Consider the following 17,720-nt stretch of genomic DNA (forward strand, 5'->3'; position numbering starts at 1 on the left):
GCCCCCAACTGCCCTCCCCTGCAGGCCTGGTTGCCCCCAACTGCCCTCCCCTGCAGGCCATCTTGTGGCAGCCATCTTTGACCACATGGGGTGGCCATTTTGTGTGTTGGAGTGATGGTCAATTTGCATACTGGCTGCGGCTAATTAGCATGTCAGGCTAATTAGCATATCCCTCTCTTATTATTGTGTTGGACTGATGGTCAATTAGCATATCCGGTTGTGACTGTCAGGGCATCATGACCAATTTGCATATTACCATTTATTAGTATAGATGGTTGTGTTGATTGTTATTAGGCAGAACTGTAATCTTCAGAAAAGTGGAAGGCAGTAAATTCAACCACAGTCTTTGTGCACCAAAGTCTATGTGAATAAGACATAAAGCAGGGGAGCAATCATAGTAAATGATGAGGGAATCATGTGACCAGTTCTTTTAGCTCTGGATTAAGCAGAAAATCAGAAAGCTGTGCTGGAATCAGAGAACTGGGAGATAAATTAAGGTGGGAAAAATTGGGTGGTTTTACCATTTTTTTCTGTAACCTACTTAAGCAAATGATAAAATATACAATACACATTTTAAAATATATTGTGATGTCAGAATGTCACCTGGGAAAGTTCTCACAGGAAGCCCTAGGGTCACATACATCATCTTTGAGAATTTTCCTTAATCAAGGCCCTGCTCCTTATACCTGCAGACTCAAATGCTTAACTTTTTCGGGGCCTGTAAAAAATTTCATCTCTCCAAGGCAGTCTCATGTTAACTACCTCAGTGAATCAGTCATAAGACTGCAATATAAGCTCCATCAATACAACATCACACAGATATAGATAGATATAGATATAGATATAGATATAGATGATATAGATATAGATATAGATAGATACACAGTGTAATGTAAACCCCAATGCAATATACCTAGGCATGTACCAGAATACTCACATATATGTGATAGATGCATTCTTTCTTGAAAATAAGAAGCATTACATGCAACTTTTTAATTTATTTATAATTCACAAGGTATGTAAAGAGATACTTAGGTATTGTTTGTATAGAAAAACACAGCAAACAACTTAAATTAATGATATGTTTATTAAGGTATAGTAAAATGGAAAATCATAAAAGTGATTTAGAAATGAGTCTATATGTTCCAAATAAAAGCCTTTGCTTTTTTTTTAACTATTTGCAGTATCACTTTTTAAAAAGGACACATGGGAAGCAAAATCATAATCAGAACACTTTAAGTTATAAATTTACAATGTGAAATACTTTTACTTCAGCAATCAGAATACTTATATCCAGATGACCAGCCAAATTTTCTCTAAATCCAGACCAATATGGGAAACCAAATAATAAACAAGAACTTGCTCAATGAGCATGAAATTAGAATAAGTGGATTCAGTTAGCTAAATCAATGTTTAATGGCATCAGGATAAGAAAATCTTGTGTCTCCATTTGTAGGTAATGGAGATGATGTTTTTATGAGGCTGGGATACTTACAGGCTAGTGGCTACAACCTGCTGTAGTCTTTTCCTCAGAAATCATGGTTTAGTAAATGGGACCACACAGCTCAAAAGCCTTTTAGCTAAGGAGGGTTTCCTCCCTTGGGAAAGCTGCATGGATACATCGACAAGTTTATCTCTGTGACTTTCCTTTCTCTAGACTTCAAGGCTGACTATTCCGCTTACAGATGGACAACTTCTGTCTTTAATACCTTTATTCAGGATACAGTTTGCTATGGTGCATCTTTAAAGCAACTTAACATTTCCCAGCATTGATACAGGTATGCAAAAATTTTAGTTTAACTTCACTCTCTAGGCCTAGGGACAATCTTATTTCCCTCATTTCCACATTATTCAGGGAAACTTTATCTGAATGTCTCATGTCATCAGTCTGCAGGTTCTCTTACACATTATCTTTCAGTTCCTTGGGAACCTATTACAAATGAGAGAAAGTGGATATTGGTACAGAATGTTTAAAAGTCTTGTATCTTACCCTAGCTGACTCAACTACAAGCCATCCAGGATCCTTCACTGTGAGCCATAAGAAGAATCTATGACCAACCTAGGAAAAATCTAAATATTAAACTTGACCCTGAATGAAACAATCCAAAATTCACAAACCTCGTGGAATCATGAAATCAGGAAAAGGCAATATTTGAAATCTTGTAGTTGGCAATATTCTGGTATTGAGTAATATCTTAGTTTGAATTAGGACCCCAGCCAGTGGCTAGATAAATGTGATAATGTGGCAATTTCTCAGAGAGAGGGTATACAGTTAATTCATAGTAAATATTAAACAAAACAAAGCTAGATCAATAGCAGATAAAATAAAATTGAGTGCAAATAGCATTACTGAAGATAAAAAAGGAACCTACATAATATTAAAACAATTAACCAGTAGGATATTATATTTGACCTTACATATACCTAAAAGACAACTTTAAGTAGATAAATTAATTACAAGAAAAATACTAATGAAGTCTCAATCAAGATGAGATATTTTAGCATTACTCTTTCTTAAAATAACAACACAGACCAAAAAAATTAAAAAGATATATAGATTTTAAAAAAAAAATTAAATACCTCTCTTATCAGATACATTTAGAACACTATACTTCCGAAAATATAAAAAAAATACATTATTTTTAAGCAGATATAGAAACTTTACATACATTGCCTTGGTGTTAGGTCACAAAGAAATCTCAAAAAATATAAAAAAGATCACTATCCCACAGATCATGTTCTCTGACCATATTAAGTAAGAAACAAATAATAAAAATACAATAGTGTATCTTTGGAAAATAAAAGTACATTTTAAATAGCTTTTAGGTTAAAGAATAAATCTCTAAATAAAACATGTAATAAAGATCAAATCATTAAGTAATGTATTGGTTAAAGAGTAAAGGAGAAATTATGAAATATTTAGAATTGAATGGCAGTGAAAGAATTGCATTTTTTAAATATTGTGAAATGCATTTAACACAATACTAAGAAGTTTATAATCCGAAATATATTTGTTAAAAAAATAAAAATGACCCAAAATAACTGGTATAAACTCAGAAAACCAGCAAAAGAGCAGAATAAAGAAAAATAAGCAAAAATTAAAGTTAATTAAATAGGAAAAGTTATACAAGTTATAAATGAGCCCAGCCAGTGTGGCTCAAAGGTTGAGCATCGACCTATGAACCAGGAGGTCATGGTTTGATTCCCAGTCAGGGCACATGCCCAGGTTGCAGGGTTGCAGGCTCGATCCCGGTGTAGGATGTGCAAGAGGCAGCCAATCAATGATTCTCTCTGCTCACTAATGTTTTTATCTCTCTTTCCCTCTCCCTTCCTCTCTGAAATCGATAAAAATATATATATATTTTTTTATAAAAAGTTATAAATGAAAGTTGGTACATTATAAATACTAGTATAAAAACACTTAGAAGACTGATCGAGAAAGCCAGAGAAGAGAGAGAACAAATGAAAAGTAGTAGAAGTATTTTTTTAAAAGATAAGTACAATGACTGGAAGAGTAGATATTTTTTAAAATAATAATAGTATTAAAATGTTAATGACTATTTTATAAAATTTAAAGAACCACTTTTCTAGAAAAATATACATTATCAAAAATGACTAAGGAATAAAAGGAAAATTGAAGGGGTCATCAATATACAAAAATATAAATCATCAATCCAAAACCAGTTGTTGGGAAAAAAAATATTTAATAGAGAAAATTTTAGAAATGATTCTATAAGCCTTCAATAAGCAGATAATTCCCATGTTATGAAATCTGTTCAAGGGACTTGAAAAGAGAAAAAGCTACCCAACTCATTTCATGAAGTGTCAGAAGTATGTCTTACGCCACACAACTATTCATGAAACTTGACAAATAGACACAAAATTTTATATCTAAGAGTAAAGAGACAAAAATAACTATTATCAGTTTGAAGAAAAAGAAAGATAAGAGGAGGCAGGGCTTATTGGACAATGGAACACAATGAAGAGCCCAGAAATGTACCTACCAAAAATGGCAATTTGACATACAGCTAAATATTTGACTTTGGTGAGTAAAGAACAGATTATTTAATGGGAAGTGCTACGTCACTTTGCTATAAACAATTTCTTGGAAATTTTATGGAAAACAATTTCTTGTTTGTCTATAGATAAGAATAACAAATAAGAAAATTAGATTCCTCTCCATACCACTTACTAAATCAATTCTAGACAGCTTAAGAAACTATTATATAAAAGATAAATTTTAAAACTTTTAGAAAAAATTTTTAGATATTATTCTATGTCATAGTAAAAAGACTATGTCTTAAATAATAAACCTAATGGGAAAATAAATTGACTATATTATAGTTTAAACCTTTGCTATGACAACAGATTCCATAAACTTAGCTAAAAGACACATTCATTTAATTTCAAGATATAACCTTGAAAGATAATTACATAGTGCATAATAGATAAGGAGAAAGTATCCAGAATAAAAAAAAAATACAACAAATAAGACAACTACAATTACCCAATAGAAAAATGAGCAAAAAATATGAATATTCATAGATGGGGAAAGCCCAATACCCAATAAATATATGAACATATATCCAATCTCACCCACTTCACTCAGGAAAATTCAAATTAAAAATACAATAACAGCCCTAATGGGTTTGGCTCAGTGGATAGAGAGCGTCAGCCTGAGGACTGAAAGGTCCCAGGTTCGATTCTGGTCAAGGGCATGTACCTTGGTTGCGGGCACATCCCCAGTAGGAGGTGTGCAGGAGGTAGCTGATCGATGTTTCTCTCTCATCAATGTTTCTAACTCTCTCTTCCTCTCTGTAAAAAAATCAATAAAATATATTTTTTAAAAATACAATAACATTTTACACCCCCTCCATATATCATACCACATTATCATTAATTCATCTCACAAATATATGTACACATATTGAATTCATATATGTCTGTGACAGAACACTACTACTGGGAATATAGCATTCAATAAAACAAACTCTCTACTCTCATGTAGTTTATATTCCAGTAGAAAGAGACTTGAAATAGAAATATGTATACAAGTAAAACATATTCAAATGGGTGGTACTATGGAGAAATAACAAAGAAGGATAAAGGGAACAGAGAGTTGAGATGTTGGGGAAAGGATTCCCATTTTACCGAAAGAGGAAAATAAAGGTGTGTATATGACAAGAGAATATTTGAGCAAAGACCTAAGTAAAAATAAGCAATGCTGATATCTGGTATATGTGAATTTTCCCACACACAGAACAGTAAGTGAAAGGCCCTGAGATGGAGCTCCTATATTTTCAAAGAACAAAGGAGAAGTTCATACATCAGGCACAGAATGAGCAAGAGGAAAATTAGTAGGAGATGAGCTCAGAGAAGTACTTAGAGAGGAGTTCACATGGGCTTTATGGGATTTAAGAATTGGAGGTTGCATTTTGAGTTAGACAAAATAGAAAGAATGCAATAAAACTAAAAAGGAGTACATGACTGTGATTATTAATTTTATGTGTCAACTTAACTGAACCACAGGATGCCCAGATATGTGGTTAAATATTATTTCTAAATGTTTCCATCAGGCTATTTCTGGATGGAATTAACATTTGAATCTGCTAAACTTAGCAAGGCAGATTTCCCTCCCCAAGGTGGTTGTGGATCATGGAGGGCCTGAAGAGAAGAAAAAGGAAAAGATGGGAGAATTCGATCTCTCATCCTAACTACTGATCTTGGACATGGGTCTCCTGCCCTTAGACTGGGACTTATACCATCAGATCTGGTTCTCGGGGCTTTGGATTAGGATTGGAACCACATCAACAGCTTTCCTGTGTTTATAGTTTGCAGATGGCAGATGGCGGGACCAGTTCACCAATTATAATAAATCTCTTTCCTAACATTGTCCCCTAACTCCAACTTACTGAATGGGTCTACTAAAATGATGACTTTTATTAGTTCTATAACTTCTTTGTTAAGCATTAAACTAACTGACTAAACTCCTCCTAAAATTTACTATCTACAATGAACTGAAAACAAACACTGGATCTAAGGCTAAGTAAGAAACTTTTTCATTTTCTCCTTCACCATTTAAGCCCAAGTCAGATATTATTTTGGAAGTAATATTTGGATAAAATCAGAAAACCAGCCTAAATAAAGTCCTTCTCATGTTATTCTCCTGAAATTTCCATTGCTATTTTTGTATGCATTTTTCTTTCCCTCTTCCTAACAATCCTTATAACTTTATCCTCACTGGGGTTCTCCTGTGTTAAAGCAGATAAGCAAAAGTGAATCCTTATATTAGCCGGAAGGCAGCAGGCACAAGAAGAAAAAAGAAGTGTTGGTCACAATTGAAGGACATGCTTTTCAATAGCAGTTCAGACATTTCAGAAAAGCTTACTCATCTCCTTTCATTTCTGCTAGTATGACCACCTTATTCTTCTTTTTCAGATGCCTTCAGGGTTATCTGCTGTTTGATTGTCATTACAAAAGTCAGGTCTGTTCAGGATCATGTCAAGTTATCCTGTGTCCTTATTCTAACTCCCTATTGCTTCTTCCCAGCCTTGTGCTCCGAGTCCTACCCAAACGTCATGTAACGGTAGCTGGGTGCCGCTTTGCATCACTTTCTTTTTTTTATGAATATCAGTGTTATGCGAACCCCAGAAGACTGTCTCAGGTTACATGGTTTTGATATGACATCTAAACAAATACCCGGCCAGTAATGGGAGTAAAATAGGGCATCCTTAGAGAGTGTTATCTCTACAGTTTATTGCATTGGGATTACTATTCACTTAACAAAACAAAATTTCAAAAAATGAATTCTATTCTAAAGCTATCTTACAAATTAATCCATATTTTTAATAACATGCTGCTTTAACTTTGTCTGGAATCTTATCTTTTATCCCCAAATTTAACAGCTTAGCTTTCCATTGTCTAAGTATTTGCCATACATTTGAATAATACAGTTTAATCAGATTTTCGAAAGCTTTTATTAGATTATTTTAAAGTGGCATAAATAATGTAAAGTAAGCCTAATTTCATATAAGATACCTTCTATGGTGGCTCATGCAGCTCAAGTTTTTCTTTCTTTCTTTCTATCTTTTTTTAATTAAGGCAATTCCAGCAGTCATTTCTGACTTCTGTGGCATCTTTCTGCATATCCTACCCACTTTACTGCTACACCGAGGTTCATTTGTGTCATTCAAATCTTTGCTCTTTAAATATCCACTTATAAATTTATTATGGCAATACATTCATATCTTTACATTTAATCTGAAACTTCGATAACAAGCAGAGATGGAATAAATGAGTAGCAGACACACTTGACAAAATTAAAATGCTCTCCTGACAGTGCCCATGTGAACTATTATGATGACAGAATAGCATTTTAATTTCATCCAGTTCTTCTTGCTCCTTTTCACTCTTCATTTCTCCTTCTCTGGCTTCCTGTGGAACCTTTGATAAAAGATCCAGAATTTAAGTGCCCAACATCCTCACACAAATGTCGGAGGATGTTTCAGAATCACGGATTTTGAATGACAGAGATGAACTTCACTGCAGCACTGCTGCAGTGGGAAATTTATCATTTTGTTAATTAAGAAGAGTTTTCCAATAGTCACTCCAGAAATTGCCTCTGGAATATTATTAATTAACAACCCCAGTTCCACCGCGGGAGAGAGGGGGGAAGGCCAAGAAGCAAAACTGACAAAAGGAGTAACTATTCAAATACACACGCATACAAATCTGAAAAGCACCAGACAAATTTGGAAAGGAGGAGAATTACTTAAAGCTGGTATTATAGAATCAACAGAGTTAACAAAAATTCCAATTCGTAGCATTAAAGCTATCTTGGTTCACAGGCCTTGAGCTAGTCTCTAAATAAAGTCAACAGTTTAGAAACTCTATCTGAACTAAATAATTTACTATGTTGTTGGGAATTTGAGGGGCTTTTTTTTTTTTTTTTTTTTTTTTTGATGACTGTTTCCTTTCTAGGGAAGAGGAAAACAAGTCTTTTTCTTTTTTTTTTTTTTTTTCAGTTTTCTTATTTGTTGAGTATCCAGGTAACAAACTACTTAAAACCAACCAAACAAAACTTGATAATTGGCCCCTATCCCCATCTGAGCCACAGAAGAATGTAACCATGGCAACCTGTCGCTTAGAGCAGACCATCTCATGTACCTTTCAGAATTTAAGTATGTGAGAATCTATCCATTCCTAAGTAGAATTATCGTGCCGGGAGCATTTTGTTCTTTATTGGAAAGTAAGTATGAAGCCAGGTTTCTAAATAGTTCTCAACAAGGTGTTCAGGAGAAAAAGAGGTTCAGTAGCTGTGAGAGATGCAGATTCATACTCTCACCTAGAAAGCGCCAGCTTTCTGTTAAGAAATAAACAAGAAGTGAACTTTCTTAAAGGGCAATAATTAAAGACGTGATGACAGTAGCAGGGAAGTAAGAAACTTTCATGGTGAGAAAGCAGCAGCAGCCTGATGCAGAGACAGGCCTCCTCATTTTTTATTTTATTTTATTTTATTTTTTTGTAATCCTGGATATTATTTGATGATTTTTTTAAAGGACGTTTTACATCTATGCTCATGAAAGATATTAGTTTGTAATATTTTCTTTCTTATAAAGTCTTTGGTGTTTATAGCAGGACTAGAGGCCCGGTGCACAAATTCGTGCATGGGAAGGGTCTCTTGGCCTGGCCAGTGATAGGGGCCAATTGACGCAGTCCGCCCAGTCCCAATCAGGGCCAGCCGGCCAGAGGGAGGGACTGCAGGAGGTTGGCCGGCCATGGGAGGTTGGCTGTGGGAGCACACTGACCACCAGGGGGCAGCTCCTGCATTGAGTGTCTGCCTCCTGGTAGTCAGTGCATGTCATAGCTACGGGCCAGTCATCAGTTGTAATGGTCGCTTAGGCTTTTATATATATAGATAAGGATAGCTTCATAAAAGGAATTGGGAAGTATTCCCTCCTCCACACTTTCCTGAAACAGTTTATGTATAATGGGTACTATTTCTCCCTTAAATGTTTTTTTTTCTTTATTGATTAAGGTATTACATATGTGTTCTTATCCCCCCATCCCCCCTCATCCCTCGAGTGTCTATGTCCATTGGTTATGCTTATATGCATGCATACAAGTCCTTTGGTTGATCTCTCCCCCTTGCCCCCACACGCCCCTGCCTTGCCTCTGAGGTTTGACGGTCTGATTCATGCTTCTCTGTCTCTAGATCTGTTTTTGTTCATCAGTTTATGCTGTTCATTATATTCCACAAATGAGTGAGATCATGTGATATTTATCTTTCTCTGATTGGCTTATTTCACTTAGCATAATGCTCTCCAATTCCATCCATGCTGTTGCAAATGGTAAGAATTCCTTCTTTTTTACCGCAGCTTAGTATTCCATTGTGTAGATGTACCAGTTTTTTAATCCACTCATCTTCTGATGGGCACTTAGGCTGTTTCCAAATCTTAGTTATGGTAAATTGTGTTGCTATGAACATAGGAGGGCATATATCCTTTCTGATTGGTGTTTCTAGCTTCTTGGGATATATTCCTAGAAGTGGGATTACTGGGTCAAATGGGAGTTCCATTTTTATTTTTTTGAGGAAACTTCATACTGTTCTCCACAGTGACTGCACCAGTCTGCATTCTCACCAGCAGTCCACGAGGGTTCCTTTTTCTACACATCCTCGCCAGCACTTGTCATTTGTTGATTTGTTGATGATAGCCATTCTGACAGGTGTGAGATGATACCTCATTGTCGTTTTGATTTGCATCTCTTGGATGATTAGTAATTTTGAGCACGTTTTCATATGTCTCTTCAGGCCTCCTCATTTTAAAGAAGCGTGATCTTTACAAGAGTCATGGTTAGTATGTACCAGGAAGTACGATTCACCTCCCTTTTTCCGTTGTTGTTCTTTGGCAATCAAAACTTAAAACAGCACTTCACTTCTCTGGATTTAATAACACAAGGGAATGATTTCTTTTTCTTTTTAATTTCTAGTGACAGGGCTTAAACTGGCTAGGAATGATCTCATAGACTCTTAATCATCAGTTGTCCAAAATCGGCAAAAGAGTTTGAAAAGTGGTCCCTTATTAAAGAGACCAAGTTTCTTTTCTTTAACCATTGAAATGCCCTCAGTCATGATTAAAATCTGTTTTCAAACTAACAGCTAACTTCTCCATTTTTCAATAGAATAATATTAGAGAGTGAGAACATAAAAAGATAACTTAGTGAGTAAATAACTCCACTGTGAGGCTGGCAGGACTCAAGTAAGTTTTGTTGGAGCTGGGTGTATTCTTTTTGTAGTCTCTTCATCAAAGGGTTGTAATGGATATCAGAAGAAAAATCAGGGGTGGATTTTGTCCTTTATATTTAACATTAGAGGCCCGGTGCACACAAATTTGCACACTCGGAGGGAGGGGGCTCCCTCAGCCCGGCCTGTGCCCTCTCGCAGTCTGGGACCCCTCAGGGGATATCCACCTGCTGGCTTAGGCCTGCCCCCTGGGGAATCGGGCCTAAGCTAGCAGTCAGACATTCTTCTGGCAGCCCAGGAGCCCTCAGGAGATGTCCACTTGCCAGCGGGGACCAGGCCTAAGCTGCAGTTGGACATCCTTAGTGCTGCTGAGGAGATGGGAGAGACTCCCGCCGCCACCACTGTGCTGGCAGCCGTCAGCCTGGCTTGTGGCTGAGCAGAGCTCCCCGTGTGGGAGTGCACTGACCATCAGGGGGCAGCTCCTGCATTGAGCGTCTGCCTCCTGGTGGTCAGTGTGTGTCAAAGTGACCAGTCATTCCCAGTCATTCTGCTGTTAGGGTTCATTTGTATATTACTCTTTTATTATATAGGATAGAGGCCTGGTGCACGGCTGGTTTGCCCTGAAGGGTGTCCCGGATCAGGGTGGGGGTCCCACTGGGATGCCTGGCCAGCCTGGGTGAGGGGCTGATGGCTATTTGCAGGCTGGTCAAGCCCCCCCCTGGGGGGACCCTCACCCCATGGGGGTGTGGCCAGCCTGGGTGAGGGGCTGATGGCTGTTTTCAGACTGGCCAAGCCCCCCAGCGACCCAAGCTCCCAGCCTCTCCTTTTTTTTCTTTTTTTTTTTCAGCACCTCTGTGAGCAGAGGCCAGGCTGGCTGGAAGCAGATATCTGGGATTTATTTGTCTTCTATAATTGAAACTTTGTAGCCTTGAGCAGAGGTGACGGCCAGCCAGGGCCGGCGGGAAGCTTGGCTTTCTCCATCGCCAGGGCAACCCAAGCCTCCTGCTTGCTCCAGCTCTGTGGCCGCCAGCTTCCATCTTGGTTAGGTTAATTTGCATAGTCGTTCTGATTGGCTGATGGGCGTGGCTTGTGGGCATAGCAGAAGTACAGTCAATTTGCATGTTTCTCTTTTATTAGATAGGATGTTGTCAGCTATATATTTCTAAATCACTGCTATGAAGGGATTACTATGAATGCAGCTAACACTTTGATCTATATGTAATATTGAAACATTCTGTAATTCTTATTCAAGTCTCAATTCCCATTCCAGTCAACAAATCTGTCCTGTGCACCTATTGTGTTAAAGGTACATTGCAAAGTGAGGTGGGGCATGCAAAGAGGCAGTAGTTGATTTTCCATGATGCTAATATAACTTAGGGCTCCTCACACCCTCTTGTAAGGAACTGGCAGGGATACTCGCAATTTTTAAATTCATACTTTTATATTATTTTTCCTTTAAAATTCTCCTAAAAGTTTATGAGCTTTAGACTCCACAAAACTTGGATGTACTTCCCTGTCATCTTCCATGGACTGACAGTGTTAGAGGCTGGGAAACTTCAAGGGAAAAAAGAAACATGACCTGGGCAATACAAGTGATGAAACCTATAATAATTTAAAGAAATCTCCATTTTACTGTTTGGCCTACCAATATTTAAAACTGTTTTGTTGTGTTTTTTAAATAAATTTTTATTGATTTCAGAGAGGGAGGGAGCCGGGGAGAGAGAGAGAAACATCAATGATGAATCATTGACTGGCTACTTCATGCACACCCCAGACCAGGAATCAAGTCCCAAAACCCAGGCATTATGCCCTGATCAGGAATTGAACTGTGACCTCCTAGTTCATAGATCAACTACTGAGCCATGCCGGCCAGGCTAAAATTTTTTTAGTATGTGAAAATTCTTAGCATTAAGTTAAAGAATCCATTTTGGAAATTCTATTTTGCTGGCATATGTATGAAGTCTAAAAGTAAAAGCATATACTTGAAATACAATATAATTTGTGTAACATCTAGGCAATTATAATCCTACTAACTACAACTTGTTGACTATGTATTTTGTGTTGGGCAGTATGCAAAGAAAATGTTTATGTACATTAAACCCTCATAACAAACCTGTGAGGTAGACATTATTATTATCTACATTTTACAGAGGATCCTGGGGACTAAAGAGATTAAATAACCTTTCTAAAGTTATACCACTTGTAACCATTTAAAATGTCATTAGAAAAATAAACATTGTTAAGTCACTATTTTGCCACAATAAATACAGGCTCTCTTGATTTGGCATTTTGAAATAATAAGACCTCCTTTGAAAGCAATTTGACAATATGACTTTATTAGCTATAAAATATGTCATAGTTTTAACCCAATAATTCAATTTCTTGATTAACCTAAATAAATTATCTGAAATTGGATGAATACTTATATCTAAAAATGTTCTTTCAGTAGCATTTACAACAAGAAATAACAAACATTTAAAATTAAGTCTATATAATTTTGTGGAATGTGAGGCAAATTTAGGTTAAATGACATAGAGCCAGTAAAAGTTTTGTTTAAAGTTTCACCTAACATTATGATATAAAAATATTATACACTTAAAATGCATTTTAAAAAGATTGGAGGAAATATTCCAAATTGTAATAGTTGTCTGAGATTATGGCCATCCGGGGAGTTAAGATTCTATATGCAATTATGGTTTGAGACTAAAACTGGATGAGAAGACATTTTTGAAGCTCCCAAAGAGACTCATCAGAATAATGATGAAAGTGAAAGTAAACATGACAACACCAGATGAGATTGGGGTGTATTCTTTTTTCAACTTTTTGAAGCTTTTGTGGACTTTTGAAATCCATTATTTTGAGTTTACAATATTTTTATAATAAAAATATTTTACATTCAATGGTTCATTAAAAACTAAAGATGTCAAAAGATTTCAAGAAGCAGGGAGACTTAACTTGGATCTTAAAATATCAATGATATTTATATGAGGAAATAAGAAAAGGCAATCTAGGGCCAGTACCAAGAGTGAAAGCTTGAGTAGAGAATGTGCAGGCTACATCTGTGAGGAAATGTCTTAATTTGATGAGATACATGCAGAATTCACCTTGGAAAGATAGAAAATAAATTTTCAGCTATTAGTGTGAAACCAGATTATTGTGCAATTTGATACCATTTAAAAGGAGGCTGGATATTATATAAGAAATTGTTGATCAACATAGGCTACTGAGCCAAGGACCAGCGTGTAAAACCGGCCCTGTAGGAAGATGAGTGCAGTGGTAGGACGAGATCACACAGGAGCTCTGGAAGGCTGAAAGCAGGGGGTTCTGCTATATAGTCTTCAATGCACATGGAAGATGAGTACTGAAACTAGTTTATTCATAATGGCAAGAAATGTACAGGCCTCAGAGAAGATTTAGAGGAAGAATAAACAGGATTTGATAAAGATGAATGTAGGATATAAAATTAATGGGAGGATATAAGCATTTCAGAGACTCAGTTCCAGTGACTTTAATGGTATCTTTTCTTTTTCTTTTAAGGAGAAACACATAGCTTGTTTGGAAAGAAAATGATCTGAAATTTTAATCTATTTAGTTTGAGGAAATAATCCAACAAGGGAGCAAGTCCCAAAAGCAGTTGAGATGCAGACCTCTAAAGCTGGGGTAAACAAAAAGTTTCTCTTATGACTCAAACAAACCTATGAGTCAGAGCAGAAGAAAAACTTAATCAACTCTGCCTAGTACCATCAGAGGGTGTTAGCAGTTACTCATTAGAAGTGACACTTTGCACACAGCCTCAAACCAACTTTTTGGAACCTACCCAAATTATAAATGGGAGAAGTTCTGTCAAAAGGAGGGCCATCAATATGGAAGTGAAATTTAAAACTATGAGTCACAGTTGAAACAGGGAAAGCATACAAAAAAGAAAGAGAAATGGCCAAGAATTAAACTCTGGGAATGTTCACAGATAAGGAAAAAGAAAGAATTGCAAAACACCATGTCTTTATTTAAACCTGAGATGTGAAGCCAATTACGTACTTCAGGTCAGATGTAAATAATACATAATGAAACCCTAGAAAGAGAACATCAGGAAAACAACAACAAAATAAAACTTTTGGGCCAGAATTCAGAGTACACTGCTTACTGGAAAAACAAGAAAAAAACTCTCAAAATGAACCAGTGTGACTCTATGTTGCACAAGAAATCTATTACCGAAACAAAAATTCCAGAGAAAATAAGAAGCATATAAAATTTGGTTTCAAATTAAATCAAGAGATTAAGACTAAAGAATATATTCATACTTGGGAAGAAGCCCAATTAGCTGAATTAACCTGTAATATTAAAATTGAAGTGGTTATATTTTCCTTCTAAAAACACACATATAAATCAAAAGGGCATTTTGATGGGGAATGCACTAAATCTGTATATTGCTTTGGTAATATGGCCATTTTAGTTATGTTGATTATTCCAATCCATGAACATAGAATATCTTTCCATTTTTTTGTCTTTTCAACTTCTTTTTTTTAATATATATATTTTAAATAATTCTTTATTGTTGAAAATATTACATAGCATTCAAGATCTTTGGTTGATTACGTCCCACCCACTCACCCTCCCCCACCTTCTCTCTGAGATTCTGCACTCTGTTCCATGCTTCCATGTCTCTGGGTCCATTCCATTCATCAGTTTATTGTTACTTAAATTCCACATATAAGTGCGATCATGTGATGCTTGTCTTTCTCTGACTGACTTATTTCACTTAGCATGATACTGTCCAGGTCCCTCCATGCTGTCTCAAAGGGTAAGAGATTCTTCTTTTTTTACTGCTGCATAGAATTCCATGGTATAAATGTACCACAGCTTTTTTATCCACTCATCTACTGATGGGCACTTGGGCTGTTTCCAGATCTTTGCTATTGTAAATTGTGCTGCTATGAACAAAGGGGTGCATACATTCTTTCTGATTGGTGCCTCGGGTTTCTTAAGATATATTCCTAGAAGTGGGATCACTGGGTCAAATGGCAGTTCCATATTTGATTTTTTGAGGAAACTCCATACTGTTTTGCATAATGGTTGCACCAGTCTGCATTTCCACCAGCAGTGTACTAGGGTTCCCTCTGCTCCACACCCTCGCCAGCATTTGTCATTTGTTGATTTGTTGATGATAGCCATTCTGACAGTGAGATGGTACTCATTGTCGTTTTGATTTGCATCTCTCAGATGATTAGTGACTTTGAGCCTTTTTTCATATGTTTCTTGGCCGTCTGTATGTCCTCTTTGGAGAAGTGTCTATTTAGGTCCTTTGCCCAATTTTTAATTGGATTGTTTAAAAAATATATTTTTTTGATTTCAGAGAGGAAGGGAGAGGGAGAGAGAGATAGAAACATTAATGATGAGAGAGAATCACTGATTGGCTGCCTCTTGCATGCCCCACACTGGGGATGGAGCCCACAACCTGGGCATGAGCCCAAAACAGAAATCAAACCATGACCTCCAGATTCATAGGTCAATGCTCAACTACTGGGCCACGTTGGCCAGGCTTCTTCAACTTCTTTTAATAATGTTTTCTAGTTTTCAGTGTATAGGTCCTTCACATTTTTTGTTAAATTTATTTTTAGGTATTTTATTTTTTTGTTGCAATTGCAAATGGAGTTGTTGGTTTTTTATTATTATTTCTGAAATGTCATTGTTAGTATATAGGAATGCAATAGATTTTTATACATTGATTTTGTATCCTGCACCTCTACTATATTTGTTTATTATTACCTTCTGGGCATATAGAAGAATCATACTCCTAAATCCACTTTGGGTAAGCTAGTTCTGGCCAATGGTTGGGAGACAGAAATGATGATGTCACATGTTGCTGGATATATAAGTGCCAACATAAGACCCTGGGGCTTCTATTTGCCTTGCCAAGATGATCTTGGAAGTATATACAAATGTGCAGGCAACCTAGGAAGTGCTGAGCCAAACACAGGACCAAGAGCTGCCCTAGAGAGTCTCCTGAATCTGTAACAGATTTTATTTGAGCAAGAAACAAATTATTTTTGTGTTGAACCACTGAGATTTGGAGCTAGCTTCTTGTAGTAGCACAAATAGCTTACCCTAATATATAAATATATACATCAGACAAAAATTCTCATATATATAATATATATATGAGAATTCTCATATAAATATGTTCACAGATGCATCCTTTGCAATAATACAAAATTGGTAAATATCACAATGTTTATGAGTGGGGAGATTAACTGGTTGTTTTATATTTATACAATTGTATACTAACTAAAAACAAAAAAGAATTTAATTTATGTGTGAATAGGTTAATCTTCAAAATACAATTTTGAGAGAAGCAAATTCCTATGTTTGATATGATAATTCTAGAATATAAACTCAATTAGGGCAGTCAATTTACTATCTTATTCCCAGTGCTTAGAGGGCAGGTGAAAATAACGAATCAACAAATATTTGTTAAATAAATATTTTGGAAAATATACAAATATATTACATATTACATAATATATATATGGATTCATATACTGGAAACATCATTTTGTTAACTCATTTTCAGCTCAATAAAGTATTAATAAGATTAACTTAATTTCCTCATAACCCCCAAATTAATCTTTCCCTCTGTTAGTACATTCTGTTTTGCCATTTACTTTTGACATTAGGCAACCTACTTCATTCTTCAGAGCCATTGTCTCCTCACTAGTAACATAAGGATTAAAATAGTACCTACTTAATAATATTTTTGTGATGATGAAATCAGATAATATATACGAATGTTTAGAATAGGGTGTATTAAAATGTCAGCAATCAACAACTACCCGCTATTATTATTATCATTATTCCATTATTATATTACTAGGAGCCCAGCATGTGAATTCGAGCAGTGCCACCCACCCTCCAGTTGCCTCGGGCTGGTCCCGCCTTCTCCTGCCTCCCAGCCTCCTTGCTTCCACCCCATATCCCCACTTCCCTGCTCCCTCCTCCCCGCTTCCCCACTTCCACCTCCCCGCTTCCCTGCTCCTGCCTCTCTGCTTCCGCCCCAGAGCAATGCCCGAGGCGTGTGCAGGCAGCCTCCTGATGACAGGAGCTAATAAAGAGGTAATATGCTAATGGTTTGGACATGATGCGTTACGGCATCCAGGCTAATTTGCATATTACCTCTTTATATGTGTAAACTAGAGGCCCGGTGCACAAAAATTTGTGCACTCGGGGGGAAGGGAGGGTCCCTCAGCCCGGCCTGTGCCCTCTCGCAGTCTGGGACCCCTCGGGAGATAACGCCCTGCTGGCTTAGGCCTGCTCCCGGGTGGCAGAGGGCAGGCCCAATCCCTAAGTGCAGCCCCTGGTCAGGCTCAGAGCAGGGCCGATTGGGGAGTTGGGGCGCCGCCCCGTCATGCACAGAGCAGGGCGGATCGGGAGGTTGCAATGCCGCCCTCAGTCACGCTCAGGGTAGGGCCGATTGGGGGATTGG

This window comes from Myotis brandtii, unplaced genomic scaffold, assembly GCF_000412655.1.
Source record: "Myotis brandtii unplaced genomic scaffold, ASM41265v1 scaffold344, whole genome shotgun sequence".
Lineage (NCBI taxonomy): Eukaryota > Metazoa > Chordata > Mammalia > Chiroptera > Vespertilionidae > Myotis > Myotis brandtii.